Below are 6,000 nucleotides of genomic sequence, written 5' to 3' on the forward strand. Positions count from 1 at the left end.
TAACCGACTGGAGGATTCACAGTCCTCAAGTGTAACAAGTCTTCAGGTCACGTAGACAGAAAGACTTCAGTGATGCCTAACACTCTTTGGCTTTGGGTGTTTAGGGCTTTGTCCTCGCAACGATTTCTCTCTCAAATGCTTCGGAGGTGGGTTGCTCTCAAACGACAAAAGCCGTGCACTAACTCCAAGAAGCCACCAATTTATGGTGTAGGGGGTGGGCTATTTATAGCCAGGAGGCAACCCGACCTGATTTGTTCGAAATGACCCTGGGTCACTAAGGAACTGACACGTGTCCAACGGTCAGATTTCAAACACACGCGACAGCTTGACTTGGGCTACAAGTAAAGCTGACTCATCCAACTCTGGATAAGATTTGCTCTCATTGTCTTCGCTTGAAGACATAGGATTAGGTTGACCATCACTTCAGTCAGTCCGACTTTGTTCACTTGGACCCCACTTAACAGTACGGTGGTTCCTATGACTCAACAAAGAAGAAAAGGAAACTACAAACATCTATGTCTTCGCACTCCATAGTCTTCATACGATGTCTTCTCATGTCATAGTCTTGAATGTGAATCTCTTCACAGACGACCATTCTCTTCAATGTCTTCACACATTTTTAGGGGTCATTTCTGGTAGGTAAGCCGAATCAATGAGGGACTACTACCTGTATTATCCTGCAATTCTCACAAACACATTAGTCCCTCAACCAAGTTTTTCGTCAATACTCCAAAACCAACTAGGGGTGGCACTATATGCACTTACAATCTCCCCCTTTTTGGTGATTGATGACAAACTGGTTGAAGTTTTCAATGGGGATAAAAGTATGTGAAAGTTTAAGGATTTAAGACATTGTCTTCATGAGTAGCAAAAAGGCCTCCCCCTGAAGATGTGCATATAGGTAGTTTGCTCTGGAATGCAAATGCACATGGCAGGTTTTACTTGTGGAGATCCTCTTCAACCTATGAAGACAATTCATCATGCATATACATATGTAGCGAAGATAATGACATGCATAATGAAAAATGGACATTTGCGGAATGACTTGATGCGGAATTTATCATCACATCACAGAGTAGCAGGAAACATTATGAAGATAAAGTGGCTCCTTGGCAGGCTCAAGGTAGATGGCTTCGACAGACATATCAACCTCAGGCAAGAAGACAAGATGGTTGCGCGCCGAGGGCTGATAGTCGACAGATGAATGAAGTTTGATCAGGGGCATCACCCATGGAGCATAAAACTTCAAGCCAAATAGATCAACTCCAGAGGCAACAAGTTGCCTGATGAAGAAGTCTTGAGCATTGAAGCTGATGCCATGGAGAATATAGAACACCAAAGTTTTCATGGTGCCTTCAAGTTTGGCTGCAGGAGAATGTCCCTTGACAGGCCACAGAGTTCGTCTCACAATGTGATAAATGGTACGGGGTAGATACTCGAGGTCTTCAACAAAGAATTCCTTGGGATATTCAACATCTTGAGGCAATGGCTTCATCATGCTGAGCATCTGACTCATGTTTGGCTCAGGCTTCTGAAATATACTCTCCAGAGCATTCCTATGTAGCTGACAACCAGGTTCATAGAGCTCACCTGGAGTGGGCAGGGAAGTAAACTCGATGATATCTTGAGCTTTAGCTTCATGATGCACATCGCCTGTCATCCACTCAAGGACCCAAGTCTTCGGATCCCTGTTGTAGCCACGAATGTGAAGAGTGGCATAGAACTGCAGCAGAACCTCTTCGTTCCAATGCTCTTTGTCAGTGACGAACTGCAGAAGGCCAACATCTCTAGAACAGTCTAGAGCTTCTTCCAAGCAGGGCAGCCCAGCAATGGCTTCACAATCCAGACGCATGTGAGGAAAGATTCACCCTTGATTGTACAATACACATGAGTAATAACTGCGCTGCTGATAGCTCCAGAAGCGATCGGATGAGATCTTTGGCTTCGAGTAAGGGTTCTTGGCACTGTCAAAGAATGTGTTGTGTGCCCTGAAGTTGTTTACACTAAATGATCCTGGCGATGTTGCAGCACTGGGAAACCTTGGCAGTCTGGGCTCTGGCTTCTAGACCCTGAGGCCTGTGCTCCACATGGTATTCATATTGTGGTTCGGGAGCAGTGGGAGGTGATAACCCATAAGTATAGGGGATCAATTGTAGCCTCTTTTGATAAGTAAGAGTGTCGAACCCAACAAGGAGCTAAAGGTAGAACAAATATTCCCTCAAGTTCTATCGACCGCCGATACAACTCTACGCACGCTTAACATTTGCTTTACCTAGAACAAGTATGAAACTAGAAGTACTTTGTAGGTGTTGCTGGATAGGTTTGCAAGATAATAAAGAGCGTGTAAATGAAAATTATGGGATGTTTAGATAAAGACACAACTAAGTTAGGTTTAGTAGAGAGCTTGTTGTCACACAAGAAAGTTATTTGTCCCTAGGCAATCGATAACTACACCGGTAATCATTGTTGCAATTTATTTGAGGGAGAGGCATAAGCTAACGTACTTTCTATTCTTGGATCATATGCACTTATGATTGGAACTCTAGCAAGCATCTGCAACTACTAAAGATCATTAAGATAAAACCCAACCATAGCATTATAAGGCATCAAGTCCTCTTTATTCCCATACACAAACAACCTACTTACTCGGGTCTGTGTTTCTATCACTCACGCCACCCACCATAAGCAAATCATGAACATATTGCAAACCCTACATCGGGGATCCCTCATGCTTGTGCCACACAAAGAGCACCATAGGACAGCACCAATAATAAAACATGCAACTCAAACCAATCACGATCATCAATTAACCCATAGGACAAAACGGATCTACTTGAACATCATAGGATAGCCATACATCATTGGGAAATAATATATAGCATTGAGCACCATTTTTAAGTAGAGATTACAGAAGGTAAAAGAGGGGTTACCCCGCTGCATAGAGGGGGGAAGAGTTGGTGATGATGGCGGTGAAGTTGTTGGTGTAGATTGCGGTGATGATGATGGCCCCGGCGGCGTTCCGGCGCCACCGGAAGAGAGGGGGAGAGGGCCCCCTTCTTCTTCTTCTTCTTTGATCTTCTCCCTAGATGGGAGAAGGGTTTCCCCTCTGGTCCTTGGTCTCCATGGCATGGAAGGGGCGAGAGCCCCTCCGAGATTGGATCTGTCTCTTTGTCTCTCTCTTTTTCTGCATTTCAGATTCTGCCCTTTCACCATTTCTTATATTCCCGGAGATCCATAACTCCGATTGGGCTGAATTTTGGACACGATTTTTATCCGGATATTAGCTTTGTTGCGGCGAAAGAGGGCACCAACTACCTTACTGGGGGGCCACGAGGGCCCAGGGCACGCCCCCTGCCTCGTGGCCCCCTCAGGCGTAGTCTCGCGTTGATTCTTCTTCCAAAAAATCACATATATTCCAAAAAAAATCTCCGTCAGTTTTTATCCCGTTTGGACTCCGTTTGATATGGATTTTCTGCGAAACAAAAAACATGCAACAAACAGGAACTGGCACTGGATCAATATGTTAGTCCCAAAAATAGTATAAAAAGTTGCCAAAAGTATATGAAAGTTATAGAATATTGGCATGGAACAATCAAAAATTATAGATACGACGGAGACGTATCAGCATCCCCAAGCATAATTCCTGCTCGACCTCGAGTAGGTAAATGATAAAAATTTAATTTTTGATGTGGAATGCTACCTAGCATAATCTTGATCATGTAATCTAATCATGGCATGAATATTAAGACACGAGTGATTCAAAGCAATAGTCTATCATTTGACATTAAGACAATAATACTTCAAGCATACTAATAAAGCAATCATGTCTTTTCAAAATAACATGGCCAAAGAAAGATATCCCTACAAAATCATATAGTCTGGCTATGCTCCATCTTCACCACACAAAATATTCAAATCATGCACAACCCCGATGACAAGCCAAGCAATTGTTTCATACTTTTGACGTTCTGAAACCTTTTCAACTTTCACGCAATACATGAGCGTGAGCCATGGATATAGCACTATAGGTGGAATAGAATATGATGGTGGAGGTTGTGTGGAGAAGACAAAAAGGGAGAAAGTCTCACATCGACGCGGCTAATCAACGGGCTATGAAGATGCCCATCAATTGATGTCAATGTGAGGAGTAGGGATTGCCATGCAATGGATGCACTAAGAGCTATAAGTGTATGAAAGCTCAAACTGGAAACTAAGTGGGTGTGCATCCAACTTGCTTTCTCATGAAGACCTCGGGCATTTGAGGAAGCCCATCATCGGAATATACAAGCCAAGTTCTATAATGAAAATTCCCACTAGTATATGAAAGTGATAACTCAAGAGACTCTCTATATGAAGAACATGGTGCTACTCTGAAGCACAAGTGTGGTAAAAGGATAGTAACATTGTCCCTTCTTTTTTTTATTTTTTTATTTTTTTTGTAGGCTTCTTTGGCCTCTATCTTTTGAGGGGGGGGGGATTCTTTGGCCACTTTTATTTTGATCATGGGACAATGTTCTAATAATGATGATCATCACACTTTTATTTACTTACAACTCAATATTACAACTCGATACTAGAACAAAGATATGACTCTATATGAATGCCTCTGGTGGTGTATCGGGATGTGCAAAGATCTAGCGTAGCAATGACATAAAAAAACGGACAAGCCATGAAAACATCATGCTAGCTATCTTACGATCATGCAAAGCAATATGACAATAAATGCTCAAGTCATGTATATGATGATGATGGAAGTTGCATGACAATATATCTCGGAATGGCTATGGAAATGCCATAATAGGTAGGTATGGTGTCTATTTTGAGGAAGATATAAGGAGGCTTATGTGTGATAGAGCGTATCGTATCACGGGGTTTGGATGCACCGGTGAAGTTTGCACCAACTCTCAAGGTGAGAAAGGGCAATGCACGGTACCGAAGAGGCTAGCAATGATGGAAGGATGAGAGTGCGTATAATCCATGGACTCAACATTAGTCATGAAGAACTCAGATACTTATTGCAAAAATCTATTAGTCATCAAAATAAAGTACTACGCGCATGCTCCTAGGGGGATAGATTGGAAGGAAAAGACCATCACTCGTCCTCGACCGCCACTCATAAGGAAGACAATCAATAAATACCTCATGCTCCAACTTCGTTACATAACGGTTCACCATACGTGCATGCTACGAGAATCACAAACCTCAACACAAGTATTTCTACAATCCACAAATACCCACTAGCATGACTCTAATATCACCATCTTTATATCGCAAAACTATTGCAAGGAATCAAACATATCATATTCAGTGATCTACAAGTTTTATGTAGGATTTTATGACTAACCATGTGAATGACCAATTCCTGTCATCTCTCTAAATAGATATAAGTGAAGCAAGAGAGTTTAATTCTTTCTACAAAAGATATGCCCATGCTCTAACAAATATAAGTGAAGCAAAAGAGCATTCTACAAATGGCGGTTTTCTATGTGAAGAGAAACAGGCAATCCGAACTTCAAAAGATATAAGTGAAGCACACGAAGCATTCTATAAAGCCATACTCAAAAGATATAAGTGAGGTGCAATGAGCATTCTATAAATCAGACAAGGACTATCTCATACCAGCATGGTGCATTAAAGAAAAGTGAAAACTAAATACAAAAGACGCTCCAAGATTTATGCATATCATGTGGCGAATAAAAATATAGCTCCAAGTAAAATTACCGATGATTGTTAGAAGAAAGAGGGGATGCCTTCTGGGGCATCCCCAAGCTTGGTTGCTTGGGAGTACTTGAATATTTACTTGGGGTGCCTCGGGCATCCCCAAGCTTAGGCTCTTGTCACTCCTTATTCCTTCATCTATCGTGATCTCTCCAAAAACTTGAAAACTTCAATCACACAAAACTTAACAGAAAGTTTGGTAGGATCCGTTAGTATAATAAAGCAAATCACTACTCTAAGTACTGTTGCAAACCAATTCATATTTTGTTTTTTCATTTTATC

This window comes from Triticum dicoccoides, chromosome 3A (assembly GCF_002162155.2).
Source record: "Triticum dicoccoides isolate Atlit2015 ecotype Zavitan chromosome 3A, WEW_v2.0, whole genome shotgun sequence".
NCBI lineage: Eukaryota > Viridiplantae > Streptophyta > Magnoliopsida > Poales > Poaceae > Triticum > Triticum dicoccoides.